The sequence below is a fragment of the Malus domestica genome, chromosome 10 (genome assembly GCF_042453785.1).
Source record: "Malus domestica chromosome 10, GDT2T_hap1".
Lineage (NCBI taxonomy): Eukaryota > Viridiplantae > Streptophyta > Magnoliopsida > Rosales > Rosaceae > Malus > Malus domestica.
In genome coordinates, this window is record NC_091670.1 from 11,566,715 (window position 1) to 11,584,350 (window position 17,636).

At 39.6% G+C, this 17,636-nt stretch overlaps 1 long non-coding RNA gene across 1 annotated transcript; it reads right to left on the bottom strand.

The window, feature by feature from the left end:
• Positions 1 to 8,801: 8,801 nt before the first annotated feature.
• On the bottom strand, positions 8,802 to 10,403 carry LOC139188830 (uncharacterized). Its single transcript, XR_011572172.1, has 2 exons — positions 10,172 to 10,403; positions 8,802 to 10,046 (listed from the first exon to the last, which is right to left on the bottom strand). It is a non-coding gene; the product is annotated as an uncharacterized lncRNA (long non-coding RNA).
• Positions 10,404 to 17,636: the final 7,233 nt, after the last annotated feature.

The following is a 17,636-nucleotide window of genomic DNA, read 5'->3' on the forward strand; positions in this document are numbered from 1 at the left end:
CCCTTTGAAAGATGTGAAATGTGGCATGCTGAACTCTCGTGGAGGCTCTGCCTGCTCGATCTCGTCCGTGAAGGGTGACCTGCTTATGTTGGTCATGTTCCGTCGTAGTGCCTCGTCGGTGACCTCGTTGCGTTGGAAATCATGCAATCGCTTGGTCAAGAGTCTCTCTACTTCTTCCTGAATTTGCCTTTGTTGGGGTAGCGGAGCTCTCGGCTGCCCCCAGTCATGACTTGCTGGTCTAGGCTGCTCTTCCATGTGTTTGGCTCGTCTATGCCGCGAATGCAGTGCATGTGGTGCGTTCCTAGTAGGCGAGCGAGTTCTTCGCAGGTTGCTGGTTGAACTTGAGCTGGATTGAGTGACTGCTTCTCTCCGTCCGTCGTGCTGCCTACTCTGATGTGAGGTGGAGGACGCTCCTTGTGGGCTTAGCTGCGAATAGACACTTTGCCCGGAAGGTTGCTCATGTTGACTATCGGAGTATGACCCCAACCGTGAATGTATGCTCATCCGTGGGCCTAGTCGAGAGTGCATGCTCCCTCGCGCTCTAAGACGGGAATGTACACTGCCCAAACGTTCGGCTCGTGGCTGGTCGAGTGGCTGCTTACCGGGACGCTGCTGGAAATGTTCGTCTGCCCTTGTCCTACTTCGGGATACCTCGTCCGGGGCACGTTGGATCCCGATACGTTGCAAAAGTTGATTCACCAAGGTTTTCTGTTGTGCAAGGGCGCTCGTCAACTCTATGACTTGTCGAGACAAGTGTTGTTCGCCATTTGGATTGGAAGAGCTTGGAAGGAATGCGCCTCCTTGGGCAGTGGAAAGGTGGTAGACTCCGGGCGCGAGATTTGAGTTGGGAAATGTCAAATCCGTGAAAAAATGTGGTGAGAATGCCCCCGGCTCGATGGTAGGTCCGGATGGTTGAGATAGTCTTGGGCCGACTTGGGCTGCTTGGAAAGCCACAGGAGTAGGCTGGGCCGTGAGAGTGGGCTGCTCGAAAGAAGCAGGCTGGACCACGGGAGTGGGTTGCTCGTTGGGAGCAGGTTGGGTCACGAGAGTAGGCTGCTTGGCAGGAGCAGGCTGGGCCACCGGAATGGGCTGCTTGGCAGGAGCAGGCTGGGCCACTGGAGTGGGCTGCTCGACGAAAGCAGGCTGGGCCACGGGAGTGGGTTGCTCGTCGGGAGCAGGTTGGGTCACGAGAGTAGGCTGCTTGGCAGGAGCAGGCTGGGCCACCGGAGTGGGCTGCTTGGCAGGAGCAGGCTGGGCCACTGGAGTGGGCTGCTCGACGAAAGCAGGCTGGGCCACGGGAGTGGGTTGCTCGTCGGGAGCAGGTTGGGTCACGAGAGCAGGCTGCTTGGCAGGAGGAGGCTGGGCCACAGGAGTGGGCTGCTTGGCAAGAGCAGGCTGGGCCACCGGAGTGGGCTGCTCGACGAAAGTAGACTGGGCCACGGGAATGGGCTGCTCGTCGGAAGTAGGCTGTGTCACGAGAGCAGGCTGCTCGGCAGGAGCAGGTTGGGCCGTAAGAGTGGGTTGCTTGACGGGAGCAGGCTGGATCACGGGAACAGGCTGCTCAATGCGCGGTGCATGTGAATGCGAGGCTTGGGCTTGGGTCCACGTAAACTTGGATGGCACGGCTTGGATCGTGGTCTTGGTACCGTGAGTCTTGGATGGCACGGCTCGGGCCGTGGTGAAGGCTCCATGGACCTCGCCACGAGTGGCTACCGAAGTAGCCACCGCGGTGGTTCCCATGGTGGCCGTGGTGAAGGCACCATGGACCTCGCCGCGGGTGGCTACCGAGGTAGCCACCACGGTGGTTCCCATGGTAGAAGCTTGTGGTGATGATGCCGCTCCCCTTATTGTCGCATTTTGCCTCACGGATCTCCGGGCCGTGGTGAAGGCTCCATGGACCTCGCCACGAGTGGCTACCGAAGTAGCCACCGCGGTGGTTCCCATGGTGGCCGTGGTGAAGGCACCATGGACCTCGCCGCGGGTGGCTACCGAGGTAGCCACCACGGTGGTTCCCATGGTGGAAGCTCGTGATGATGATGCCGCTCCCCTTATTGTCGCATTTAGCCTCACGGATCTCCGTAATCCCATTTCTTGAACATTAGAATTTTCACTTGTGGAATTTTCTAAATTTCTAGCCATTATATTTTGCTTATACGTTTTATCAAAGAACCTTTGCAAGTAAAAAATTCTAATAATAAGAACGTATGAAAAATATTCAAATGGACTAGAAAATAAAGAAAAAACCTTTTTGTGCGAGAGTCTTCTACGAGTATGGATTTCAACTCTCAATGAAAGCACCAATTTGTGGATGCAAATTTTCTCCTCTTCGATCTTGGACGATTTTGCACCTACAAAACAACTAGCACCTCAGGTTAAGGCCAAGAGCCTCACGCGCCCACGATGAATGGGGGGGGCTTTGGCCGAAGAACCTCCGATGCCAAAGTTAGAATTTTAGAGAGAAATAGTGTTTAGAGTATTTGTGATTTTTTGTGAGAGAGTTGGAATGAATTTTTGGTGAGAATATGTGTTTATTTATAGAGTTAGGGTTTGCCCTATTTTGAATAATAGTAGCCAGCCATAGGGTTTTTGTGGGGGTTAATTTCATGTTTAATTTGCCAATTTATTGGCTAATTAAATATGAAAATAATAAATGGGTGGTTATAAAAATGAATGATTATTTTAATAAGGAAAATGGGAAAGATGAGGATGTGAATAGTGGGGGCCGGTTTTGGGCTATTAATTGGGTGATTTTAGGAGATATGGTAGGTTTATATTATTTAGCTAATTGATTAGCTAAATAATGAAATAGAAAATACTAGGTTTTGGGAAATACCTTATAGAAAGGATTTGATGAGAGAGGTTTTTAATTGTTACCTTTTTTGGGCACTTTTGACTTGATTGAAAGATGATTGCCCACTGCTCGCGCGTAGGAATCCTTGTATGCTTCGAGGGTATTTTTGTCCTCTTTTGTCCAAAAGTCCACGTGTCGCCTAGCGAATATTTTTGGCTCCACACCTTCTGCACCACCTCATTTTTTGTTGGTTGCGAAAAAGTGACTTTTGATTGTTTGTAGAATTTTGCATCTGCGTAATTCACTTTTTCATCCCTAAATGGGTCGGTGTCCGCTAGGACTTTTTTGACTTCGCCATTCACCAAAAACTTGAAGCATTGATGGAGTGTAGAAGGAACGACACCATATGTATGAAGCCACGGACGTCCTAATAAAACATTATAAGATGTGTCAGCATCGATTACATGAAAAAGGGCGTCGGAGTACAACTCCCATATCTCCATTTGTAATGCTATCGATCCCATTGCTTTTTGTCCGACTTGATTGAAGCCTTGAATAGTTAACATTGATGGTGTCAGTTGACGAACATTCATCCCCAGAGCTTGAAGTGTTCGAAGAGGAAGTAGGTTTACTGCTGATCCACAATCAAGCAAGATTCGATTTATTGATGTATCTCTCACTAGTCCACTGACGTACAAGGGTCGATTGTGGTATTCGTCTCCAAGTATAAGGTCACTTTCGTCAAATGTGATACTTGCAAGGCAGCAAGCGCAATATTTTGGTGACGTTGTATCCATCTCTGCAAATTTCAAGCTTGTTTCAAATACTTAAGGATTTGTTAAAGCCATGATGAGTGTTTCTCTAAGCTCCTTAGACATTTTTAGAGCATCGTACACACTAAGGAGAGATGGGATGCGCTTAAAATGGTCGACGATGTCGTATTTGCCATCTTGGGACTGTAATACATCTTTTGCATGTCTCTTAGAGGTACTTGCTTTTGTGGTTGAGACTGAAATTTCTACCGCAGGCTCTGCAGTGGTAGTGATTGGAACCTCTCTTGCACTTGGTTTGTCGGAATGATTGACTGAATCAACTGTTGATTTACCCTCTTTCTTGTCGGCAGACGGGATCCTTTGGCCAGAGCGTAGCGTTATTGCATCTACCTCATTATCGTTATGGACTTCACATGAGGTCGTGAGACAATTTCCAATTTCTTCCTCGCCTCCCTTACTCTTAAAAAGTTTTGGAAGGAGGTAGTCTCCAAGGGTTATTGGTGCTCTGAAAGGCTGCTTGTACTCATCATCTTGAAAGACTTTAGGCTTTCTTTGAGTATTCTTCTTCTTTTTCTTTCCATCCTTTGAGGGTGATCCACTCCATAATTTTCCTTTTGATTGCTTTGTGGAAGAAAGACGTTTAGCAATCTTTTTCACCTTCTTTTCACTGACGGTTTGCCACTCGTCTTCGGATTCAAATGATGACGAATCCTCCCAAACATCAAAACTTGGTGCCATCATGAGCTCGTACAGAGTTGGAATTTTTGGATTTCCGGAACGAGGCATGCCAGGATAAGCATGGACAAATGTGGTTTCATTATGAAATCCTATAGGGATTGCCCCTTCTGGTAATGGAGAGGAGGGTGTTGATTTTCCTTCGATCATATTGGACGTTGCCGTCTGATGTTTTGAAGATGAATCCACCTCGATCTCATGCTTGTTGATTTTTTCTTGAATTATATCCTTAAGGATATAACAGTCCTCTATCGTATGGCTGATGAGTCGATGATACCGACAATACTTTGGATCATTGGTCTTATTTACTTCAGCGGGACGCTTTGGTTCAGGAAGCGTGATCATCTTTGCTGCAAGGAGTTCGTCGAAGATAATTCCAACATCTTCATCATCGAAACTATATTTAACTTCTTTTCTTTCTTTAAGCGAAAGCCTCCTCGTCCCTTTGGTTTCTTCTTTTCTTTTCATATTGTCATTTTTCTTGTCTACTTTGACAAATGTCGCCATAGAATCTCCCTTCTTCGACATTCTTTTGCTATCTCCATTCTTGGTGTCTGACTTATTTTCTAAGTCTTGGATCATCTTTCCAATCACATTTTTCCGAGACATCTGCTTCTCCACATTGCTTGCTTTGGATACCAACTCATCGAAAGTTCGAGGCTCCGCAATTCCTACAAATGTTGCAATCTCAGGGATGAGGTTATTGTAACATATTTGTACTGCCGAAAATTCAGAAATCTTTTCCATGCATTGTAGGTTAAGGCTCCTCCATCTTGTGATGAACTCGCTCGCACTTTCTCCAAGCCTTTGTGTTGTTTGAGCTAAATCCATTAACGTGACCTTCTTCTTTGAACTGACGAACTGAGCTAGAAAAGCTCTTTGCATATCATCCCATGTTATAATAGATCCGGGCTCTAACTGAGTGTACCATGTGAAAGCAGACCCTCTTAGTGACTGAACAAATTGCCGAACCAATAAGGGATCCGATTGCGATGTCTCCCCACAAGCTGAGTAAAAATGAGCTAAGTGTTCTTGAGGAGAACCACTTAAACCATCAAATTTATCAAAGCTTGGTTTTTGATACCCTTGGGGAAATGGCACTGTGTCATAGTGAGCTGGATAAGGCTTCCGATATCCAAGAATTGGTGTCGTTAAAGACATTTGAAATTCACGAATCCTTTCAGCGAATATTGCATTGATATCTTGATGCGTGAGTTGGGTACCAGAACTTTCTCCTTCTGTTTCTTTCCTTGCTCTTTCTTCAGCATTATTTATGCTAGCTTGAGCGGCTAACTGAGCTGCCAAAGTCGCAATTTCAGCTTCCTTATTAGCTACCAAAGTTGCCATTTCTGCTTCTTTTTCTGCTAGATTTCGTTGCATTTCTAGCAGTTGTTCTTCTATATTTGATGCACCAGTCATCAGAACTTGCATGTTCTCAGATTCGACGCCTTCATTTATCTCCAATTTTTGGAATTGAGTCATTACTCTAGGAATCTCTTCTTGGAAAAAATATTTGTTTCCTCCAAGAATATCTCCAAGGGAAGATGAACTCTCGGGAGAATGGTTTGCCAATACTCGGGCCCTTGCACGTGTGATAGGCCCCTTATTTATAAGAATAGAAAACTCCATAGTTTTCACACAACACATAACCATATCAATCCACCTTCGCTGGAAACCAAGATGCCCCATAACAACCTTTAGAAAGTCCCATTCCACCCGATCATAAGCCTTATTCATATCAAGTTTGATCCCCATCTCGAACATAGTCTTAGTTTTCCTCAACTTCAGGAAATGAAAATTTTCATAGGCTAATATAATATTATCTTGGATTTGTCTGCCTTTGATGAACGCATTTTGACTTGGCAAAATTATATCATCCAACATAGGCTTCAAACGATTCTAATGTGAGAATATGAAGGTAAGAGGTTGGGCTACTCCCCATATTGTCAATTGGTTTTATGGTGGAACCTCAACTTTCTTCATGATATTAGAGTAAGCTGTCTCATATGTGAGCCAAATGGCCACATGCACTCCAGGTTACCCTATTGTGTTGTCCACGTGTTAGGCTTGAAACTTCGCCACATGTGACGGGGTGTGTTGAGAATGAAGGTAAAAGAGTCCAATATTGGTGAAGGGGAAAACCTTGCAAAAGCTTATAATAGATTGGGTTACTCCCCATATTACCAATTGGTTTTATGATAAAACTTCAACCATTTTCACTTGGTCCTAAACCTGGAAAAAACTATATATTGCTCAATATAAATCATTTTTAGGAAATTTTCTAGCACTTCAAAATTTGAGAAAGATAGTAGTTAAGGCAGGACAATGGTGTTTCTCAGTCTCTTAAACTTCTAAATTGATGACGAATCAAACACCAAGGATAGATTCCTCAATTGCATATGCATTCCAAACTTTGACAAGAGAGATGGCTGATATGAAGATGATGTAGCTGATAGAAATTAGGTAGTTCACAGGATCGAAAATGGATGTCGCTTAGACTATCGATCACAGTATGGTGTGAATGATATGAACAGAGAGTGAGAATGGAATTGAATGAATCTGACAGAAAGGGATTTGACAAATATATAGAGATGGAAATAACCTTTCTGGATGAGTTGTATTCTTCAGGGAAAGTTATAACTTTTTACGTTAAAATACAACTGTTCATATCCTTTTAGAATATTTTTTGTCGAAAATATCCTTTTAGAATTAATTAATTAATTAATTATAGTATTTCCTTTATTAATTAATTAACTTATTTCACTACAATCATATGTATATTATTACACCAATGTTATGGTGTGCCTTCACACATGATTACACATATTGTGAAAACCATGTTATCATAATCATTTTCCAACTTCTCCCACTTGATTATGATGACATAAATGGTTTCCTATTCTAATTTGTTTCTTAAGAGTATTACTCATAAACAAATTGAATGTAACATCAAATATATGGCTTCATTACCTGGTGCACACCATTCCACTGTATATGATAACATTTTACTCTTTAGTAAAATGGCATCATATCCAAGTAACTAGGAAAAATAATCCATACCCGGTTACAAATGATGACTTAGTCCTGCACTATACGCCACTGTTGAGCAAAAATTGTACATAATATGTAAACAAATAATTCACTCGTCATAATTTCACCCTCGTTCATTTTTTTCGAAGAGGGTTTTATTAATTCGAGTTCGACCCATTCTAGGCTACGCGCCTATTAATTACAACCTTTCTTTTGGAAAGGCATACCCTTTGATTCTAATTTGAATAAATCATAACTTGAGGATTTGTGTGTTTGTTTGATTTTGTGACTGCACCTAGGTCGAACCCTAGATTGCCTACGTACCCTCTTGAGGGATCAAGTCACTCGTAGTTCATGGTGTTGGTACTTATTTGGATTTGATGCCTTGTGCAGTTTTAGCTCATACGGGTGAGGAGCATAGTGCCTTATGCAGTTTCAGCTCATGCGGGCGAGGAGCATTTGAAAATTTGATATGGCTTCATGCCATTTGAGATTTTTCTTCGGCTTTGTGTCGTTTGAGACTTTGATACGGCTTCGTGCCCTTTAAAAACTTTTCTTTGGCTTCGTGCCATTTTGGTATTTGATAGCAGAAGTGAATTTAGTTTATGTAAACCAGGGATTCGTTTCAATTTCACGGTTGCGTCTAAAGCTTGATATTAGACTGCCTACGTATCCTTAACGGAATCAAACCGGCGTAGTTCATTACTGCTTGATTTGGGTTTGCATTCTTGTGTTCAGACTAGGAAAAAATGAGAAGTCAATTGGGTATTCAGACTTGTTTGAAACCCATACATGACCTTTGGTAATATTCAATAGATCTTTGTGAAATGGGACTTTATTTTTGCTTGACTTTTCCTCATGATTTTGTAGCAACTCCATCCTATTTGAAATAGGACTTTTTGAAACTTTAAAAGAATGAAAGGCCGGAGCCCCTCCCCCTTTTTTTTAACTTTGCTTTTGAATTTTCAAACCCATTTGTCATGGGATTTTGAACCCATTTAATCCAAGCTTCTTTCTAATATGTCAGCAAGCCTTTTTTTCTTCTTTCACCTTTCCAAGTCCAAACAGGACCTTTTCGTGGAGTCAGGAAGATAGTTATCTTCTGCTGTTCATTTGAGTACGCGGCGTAGTTTTCAGAATTTTATGAAGTCAACGAGAGTCGTTGTATGTCCTCTTTATTTCCTTGTGAGATTAACATAATCTTCTTTTTGCATGCAAATTCCGTGAATCATCTCCCCATTATTTCTTTAGGAAACAATGATGTTTTTCAATCTTTGGTGTCTTAGAGCAGCTGCTGTAAGATTGAGATGACAGTGTTGATTATTATTTCTTTTTTTATTTTGCTTCTTGGTGCTCGTAGAGCAGGTGGAACATGGACTGCAGCTGTACCAATTTTGGTGCACCTTTAGCCTTCCAATTTTGTTTGACTTTAACTAGTGTCGTAGGCTTTTTGTCCCCATGCCGTAGAGATATCAAGGGGCAAATTTGTTTTGTACCCTTTAGTTAGTTTGCTTCCATATTTTCTTTTCTTCCTGCACCATATTCGATTAAATGGGGCCCTTCTCATAGTGCCCTCGTGAGTGGAAAGTTTTGGAGGGGCTTTTGTTTCCCCCTCATGCCGTAGCCTTTTCATCTCACCATTTTATATTTATTTTTTTGTCTGGTACCACACATTATGATGGAGTTCTTATAAACTACAATAGAGCGGCTTGAGAACTTTCTTTTAAACAAAAAAAATAAGTCTTTGAGGCAACTTCTCCCACCATGTGTGAACTCGGAAAAAAAACACGAGGGCTCTTCCCTTTCTTTTTAAAGAAACTTGCAGCCGCAGTTCTCTAGGCACCAGAAAATCGTGATGATAATCACTCTGCTACGGAAGAAAATTGAAGGACTGGCTGCTTTCTTTAAACACTCATAACCAACGGTGCGCGGAAGGAGGGAACGGTACGAGCTGCTCCTTTTCTTCTTGTCATGGACGAAAAGTATGGATGGAAGGTACTGCTTCGGGGATAAAGAACTTGAAATCTCAATTTCAAATCTTCTTTGTCCAGGTGCTGCCGCAGCGTCATGGTAAAAAACAAAGGCAAGGCTTCTGCTTGTTCGTCCGTCATTGCTGTTGCTTTGTTCGAAACTGTCCTTACATCATCGGCGGGTTTCAGGACCATCGCTGGGCACGATGGTTTCTTCCTTCCCATTTGTTCGATCGTGGAGGATGATAGTTTCTTTTCTGTTGTATCTCTGAAACTTCTTCAAACACCCAAGAAGTTGCTCTTTCTCTGTCGCATTTCTGAAAAGAGAAAGATGTCAAAACTTCTTTAGACACCCAAAAGATTGCTGCTTCTCTGTTGTATCTCCGAAGAGAGAAAGAAAGATATCGAAACTTCTCGCAAGAGATTGCAGGAGGCCGTGGGAAGCGGATCTGTTGCGTTTTGGTGGGATTCATGCCGCCCGGAGTGAGCACTGTGATAATGGTTGTTCTTTGTGAGTGGCTTTCTTCGGGTTCTTCTGGTTTTATGCAACACGGCATCACCAAAACCCATCTCCTTCAAGCCACATCCTGCGACTTCCTTCGGGTTCTTCTGGTTTTATGCAACACGGCAATACCAAACCCATTTCCTTCAAGCCGCGTGGTGCACGGGTTCCATCTGGAAAACCACCGGAGACGACGGTTGGAGACGTGGTACGACTGCCATTTCTGTTTGGGATTTTTTTTTTGTCTAACGTCGACAGTTGCTAGCATATAAGTTCTTGTTACTGCCCAAAGTTTTTTTAAAGACAATGTTTGCCTGCAAAATAATTTTACTGGAGAGCAGATGAAGAGAAAAGAATCATAGTTTTGTACCTTCTGATTGTCGCTTGTAGTTTGCTCTTCTTCCTTGAAAGTCTCCTCTTTTGTTGCTCAAATTCTATCTCAATTTCTGCAGCGTACCTTTCCTTTTCTTTCGTCCTCCGTGTGCTTCAATTTCTGCAGCGTCTCCCTCTTTTTTTCGTGTCCTCCATGTGCTGTGGTTGATGCCTATTTATAGGCATCTTAGGAGGTTTCCAGAGTTCTTACGTGGGGGAGGATAGAGGCCTTTCTTTTCGCCATTTTCTCTTAAACTGACTCCACTTTTCTTTTTGTTGCAGGAAATGGGGGAGCCGCTGATTTTGTATGTTTCTTCCCTCTTTTGTAGGGAAATGCATATTTATTTTATTTTATTATTTATGGATGTATGTAAAGCCCATCCTCATTTTTGTTGGGCTGGATTACATCTTGTTTTGCCTTGTAGTTTGACCCAATCTGTATGGACCTTATTTTTTATATGTCATGTATTTTTTTGTTCAACAGCCACAATGTTATATAAATTATTTCTTGAAGCTTATTACGGATTTTACTTTCAAGCAATTTATTATAACCTGGTTACCTTGCTAGTGCCCTCTATCCTTAACCAACCAAGTACTAAAGAACCAGATAGAGTCGCATCTACTTGCCCATGTTTCATGCATCCCTGAAACCATACAATCATGCATGCCACACTTCTCACACTACAACATATCTATATGTTTTGCAAACCCATTGTAGTCACATGCTCTCTGAATTTTTTTAGAGACAATCCATTGGTCATTGGATCGGCCACCATCTCTTCGAAGGGTATGTAGTCGACCTTTACCTTTCATCTCTCCACTATATCTTGTATATAGTGATATTTACTATCAATGTGTTTTCCTTTGGAACTATTTGCTCCACTCTTTATCAGAAAGATGGCAAACTTACTATCATAAAACACATTGACGGGCTCCTTAGGTATACTTGTATTTAAAGTATCGATAAATCGTTTAGCCCATACTGCAATACTTACTGTTGTGCTACAAGATATATATTTTGTTTCCATGGTAGACTTTGCAACACAGCCTTGTTTCTTACTTAACCAAGAAACAACCGTTTCACCAAACAAGACAATGTTACCACTTGTTGATTTTTTGTCATCCAAGTCGCCTGCGAAATTTACATCGTAATAACAAACTAAATCCATATCATTTTAATCCGAAACAAAGTTTCATACCTTGGGTGCCTTTTAGATATCTAATAATTCTCTTTACTGCCATCCAATGTTGCTTTCCGAGGTTGGATTGATATCTACTTACCAATCCAATTGCATGACATATGTCAGGTTTTGTGCTGGTCATAACATATATCAAACTTCCAACTGCTTGGGCATAAGGAACATTTTGCATATCAATGATGTCTTGCTTCTGTACCAGATACATATTTTTGGAAAGCATCATTCCTTTACAAACAGGTTACTAGCTAACTGGCTTGCAATCTTGCATATTAAATCTTTTAAATATTTTATTCAAATAATTTTGTTGATCTAATAGAGCGTTTTGGCATTTTTATTTACTAGTAATTTTAATTCCTAGAACATAAGATGCTTCTCCCATATCTTTCATTTCAAATTTAGATCCCCAATAGGACTTAGTCTTTTCAATCATATCTATAGAGTTACCTACAAGTAAGATGTCATCTACATATAGTGACAACATTCAGAAATTATCTTGGCACTTCCAAGAGTAAACACAATGATCCAATGGATTTAATTTATAGCCCATTTCCATAATGGCTTGGTGGAACTTTAAATATCATTGTCTTGATGATTGTTTAAGGTCGTACAATGACTTTATTAATTTATAGACTTTTTTCATGTCCTTTTACATGATAACCTTCGGGTTGAATCATATAGATGTCTTCCTTCAAATCTCCATTTAAGAATGTTGTTTTGACATCTAACTGATGAAGTTCTAAATCCATTCTAGCAACAATTGCCATAAGAATACGAATGGATGTAAAGCAATTGGAGAGTAAGTGTCCATAAAATCTGTACCGGGTTTCTGAGTATAACCCTTAGCTACAAGTCGAGCCTTAAACTTATCTAAACTACCATATGATTTGTACTTCTTACGAAGTAACCACTCATAATTGATGGGCTTTCTTCCATCAGGTAGATCAACCAATTCCCAAACTTCATTTTTCTTTATGGAATCTAGTTCTCCATTCAAGCTTGTTGCCATTGTTAAGACTCAAAACTATCAATTGCTTATTTATAATTTCTTGGGTCTGGTTCTCCCACTAAATGATCCACCTCCTCAAGATTGAAAATAAAGTGATTTTTTCAATCTTCTAGATGGTTCCCTTTTTCTTTTACTCCCACCGATTTTATCATTTCTCCCATTATTTATATCTTCCATGATAATATCATGATTATCATCCATGTGTGTGTCATGATGGACATTGTTATGATCTCCCATATTTATGTCTCCCACTTGATCATTGTCAATGTCATGATCATGAGACAAGTCTAAATCAAGATGGAAATCTTGATCTTCTGTAGGGGAATTTTCTTCTTCTTCCAAAGATTTCAATTTTTGTATTGTATGAACCAAATCAGTAGTTTCAATAAAATTAGCATCTCTACTTTCGATCAATCATTTCTCAAGATTATAAAACCTATATCTGACACTATTATCAATATATCCTATGAATTTACATTCCAAAGTCTTTGCTTGTAATTTATCTCTTAATGGCTTTGGAATGAGGACATGCGCCTTATAACCTCAAACTTTTAAGTTTGATAAATCTGGTTTTCGCCCATGCCATAATTCATATGGAGTCAATGGTTTTGCCTTTATATGAACTTTATTCAATATATATGCTGAAGTTGACAAAGCTTTACCCAAAAAAATGTAGAGGTAAGTTAGCATAAGACATCATAGATTGCATCATATCCATTAGAGTTCAATTTCTTCTTTCTGTGATTCCATTTTGTTGCGATGTATAAGGCATAATATCATTCTCTTAGCAGAAATCATCAGAGGCTTCAAATTCTTCACATCTATCACTATTAAGGGTCTTTATGGATCTTACTTTTGCCTTGAACTCTTTCAATTTGTGTAAGGCTTCAATTTTATGCTGCAAAAAGTAGACATGTCCATAATAGGAATAATTATCGATGAAAGTCAAAAAATATTTCATTCCTCTATGGGTTTTAGTTCTCATTGGTCCACATAAATTTGTATGCAGTATCTCAAGTAAATTTGTAGAAGTTCAATGTTGAGAAAATGATTTTCTTATCATTTTTCCTTTAATACATGATTCACATGTATCAAAATCATGTGCAAATACTTGAGGCAACATTCCATTTTTACTCATGCATATCATTTTATTTTTATTTATGTGACCTAAACGTAAATGCCATGAATATGACAAATTTTGAACAATAGAGACAGAGGCATACTCGGAAGAGATACTTTTATTAATACAAACTGAGTACATATCATCGACTCTTATTCCCCTTACATAAATATAATCCTTTTTTCCAATAGTGATAGCACCATTCATGAACCTTGTCTCAAAACCTTTCTTTTCTAGGACAGAGACAGAGACAAGATTCCTCCTTATATTTGGTGCAAAGAGTAGATTTTCAAGCACAATGGTAGATTTACTATTGTTGATCCTGCAATCTCCTTCACCCAAAACATCGACATAAGTTTTGTTGCCCATTTAGAGACGATGTTCTCCTAGTGCTTTCTCCTTGAAATTGATGAAGCAACTTTTGTCCTTGCATACATGAAGAGTTGCTCTTGAGCCTATCCACTAGTGTCCTTGATCTTCAATAATGAGTGCTTCAGAGACATTCAAAATTAGTTCTTTAGGATTTTTGTTGTTCTTGCGTCATTTTGGGCACTTGTACCTATAATGTCCAGTCTCTCCACAGTTGTAATATGTACTCTCATTTCCTTTGAACTTGTTCTGGTTGCAGTGTCCAAACTTTTTAAAGTTCGGACGCTTGTTACTACTATGTGGCTTGTGCATCTATTGCTTGTTTTTATGAGAATCTTCCGCTATGAGGAGGTTGGCTCTGCCTTGTCCAATTTCATTTTTCCTATAATTTGTATGAACTTCTTCAATAGCCAAAATTGCAGGCAATGTATCTATCGTTAATTCCATTTGACCATAAGTCATGGAAGTAACTACATTTTTCCAAGAATTTGGGAGGCTACGATGAAGAACACTAACTTACATTTTATCAGAAACTGGATGGCCAGCATTGGCTAAGTCTTTTGCCATTACCTCCATTTTAGTAATATGATCGACCATAGAATCAATTTCCTCCATTTTTGTCCCAGTGTATTGCTCAAGCAATAACTGAATGTATGTTTAAGATTTAGGGCCATACTTCTTTTCAAGTACATCCATGATTTCTTTGGCCGAATCATATTCTTCATAGAGAGGTATTAATATATCTTCCATGTAATTTAGAATGGTGGTCTTAGCCAACTCATTATCTTCCACCCATTTATTATAAACTCTAGAGGGCCCAAGGGGCCTCTCATCCTTGATAGCGTATAAAGTATTGTCATGGGTTAAAAGATAAGTGATCCTTCTCTTCCATATTCAATAATTAACATTGTTCAACCTCTCTATTTTAAAAACTTATGATTTGGAAGATTTAGTTGCCATAGCTCAAAAAATTACAAAACAAACACAATACTTAATACAAACTTAAATACAAATACAAATACTACTAGTGTACTTTTAATTATTACAAGCCACAAATACTAAATGTTCTTAATAAATTAAAGACTAAAATAAAATAAAATATAGAAACTTATTTATTTTTAGTAGCATATACCACACACACTCACAAAGGCTTTGTCCAATCAGTGAAAGACGAGTACTTGTTCAGCCGATCACGTTGATAAAAGGCTCGTGGATTTCTTGCTTGTCTACTTGGGCAAGCGTGATCAATTCTTCCTCTATTTTCGTGCACAAAAGTAGTCTCGTCTCGTCTACTGGATTCTCTTTCAATTCTTAGTGGTCTTGGTCCCCTTAAATTTCTTGCAATTGAAATTTCTCTTTGTGCTAAATCAGGATATATAAAACAGTAATGGGTATTATATTGATCCAAATAATTAAGCACTTTGACTCTAGAATTCCGAAAACTAAACATTTGCTTCCACTTTTGATCTTTGTGACTATTATTCAAAGTATTCCACAAATCAACTTTATGAGTGCAATTATTGGGGTAAACAGAATTAATATCACCTGAGTTTGAATTGAAAGGAGCTGCCAAGGTTGTAGGTGGCTTTTCAAATTGGGCTTACTTGAAGATGAGCCCACCTCAAAGGACCTGCGAATTTGACTTTCTGATGGACAATAATCTTTATTATTGTCTCCTGGTCCTTCACGTGCACTATCTAGTACTCAGTACTAAAAGAAAATCCCCTATTTCTTTGAACAAAGGAATCTTGAAAAATGGAGGAGTTCTTTCCTTGATTTCGACTTTGTGAATCACACTCTTTCTTCTGAAAAAGATGTGATCGTTCCCTCTTCTGAAGAAAATTCATCCCGCTACCCGGTGGGTAATCACGAACGGCAGAAACAATTTGTCTTGAAGGAAATCGGTGTCGTCGGTGTTGTGTATTACTACGAGAGGACAAGACCACAGGTGGATGAACACGAATACGATGCTGCCTGCTATAGGTTAGTAGGGTGCTACAGTAGGTCCACGGCGGAAGGCAAGACCATGACGGAGGAAGGCACAAAAACCGCGAGTTCAATCTCAGATTTGCTGCAATCAGCGAAGGACTACGAATCAATCGCGATGGTGCAAGTAAAACTCTTGGGTTTTGTGACCAAATTTCAGAAAAAAGTTCAGAGAATATGGGTTCAATGGGACACTGCAGGTCTTCGGGTTTTTGTGCAGGTTTGGTTTTTGCAGCCAACCATTACAATGGATTTTCTGAGGTTCTAATAGGATTGAGTAAACCCTCTGGATGTAATTCGTTCAAATTCTTATAATGGTAATTATAGTCGGGGAGTGAACTTAGTGAATTTGAACGCTGAAATGGTTCAACGGCAGATCGAGTTTTGTTCTCTGCTGAATAAAATGGTGTGGGGAATATAGTTCAAATTGTTAGGTTAATTTAGGCTTGGGTTCAAACGAGTTGTAGGATGGAATTTCAAACATGCTATAATGTTTGAAAGTTTGGGTATCTTTGTGGGTTTTGGGTTCTGCAAGAAAATTCTCATATGCCAATTCTAAACTTTCGATCAAAATCGGTTGAATATTTTCCTTATCCACCAACGTCCTATTCCCTAATTTCTTCTCAAGTTAAATCTTAGTAAGAACATTGTTGGATTCAGTATTTGATGAAGAAGAAGTCTTAAATGTAGTTCGAGACATCCTCGGATGAAAACTGGGAAAATTGTTTTGATTCATGAAAACAAAAAACTTGGCTCTGAGGCCAATGATAGAAATTGGGTAGTTCACAGGATCGGAAACCAATGTCGTTTAGACTATCAATCACAATATGGTGTGAAGGATATGCACAGAGAGTGAGAACGGAATTGAATGAACCTGACAGAAGGGGATTTGACAAATATATAGAGATGGAAATAAGCTTTCTGGAGGAGTTGTATTTTTCAGGGGAAGTTTTAACTTTTCACGTTGAAATACAAATGTTCATATTCTTTTAGAATTAATTAGTTAAATAAATAAATAATTATATTATTTTCTTTATTAATTAATTAACTTATTTCACTACAATCATATGTATATTAGTACACCTATGTTATGGTGTACCTTCACATATGATTACACATATTGTGAAAACCATGTTATCGTAATCATATTCCAACATTAGCAGTATGTGCGAATGGAATCTCATTTGATGTACAGAGAAATCCTCAATTTCATGAAATGGTAAGCACCATAAATAAATAAAGCACTCTAGAATTACAAGGCTCCTTCATATTAAAGAGACAGAACTACTCTATTGGATTTAAGGAGCCTTGTACCCCTTGGGTGCAAAATTTGTGGCATTTACCATTTCATGAAATTGAGAGTTTCTCAATACATTAAATGATAATTTTTTTAGAGCATATCCAATGGAGACCTTAAATGGAGTCCTTACAACCGCATAATCCCTAAATATAGGGACAAATGACTTTCAATGGGCTGGAATTGAAGTCCTCAAAGTATCTCAATACATAGGGTCTTGCCGGATACCTCAAAAGAATTCTCAAATATGAGTACTACATATAAGGACTCAAATAGTGAACTCCATATTAATTTTGAGTGGAAATGGTGTTGCTCTTTATGTTTTTTGAACCCACCCAAGTGGGGCAACTTCTAAGTTGCCTTTTTTCTTTTTCTTTTTTTTTAATTCTTGAAAAATCAATGTTAGAAATAGTTTTTATTTTTTATTTTTATCAATTGTTACAATATTTCAATCAAATGAATAATAATTTTTTTAATATTTTAGTC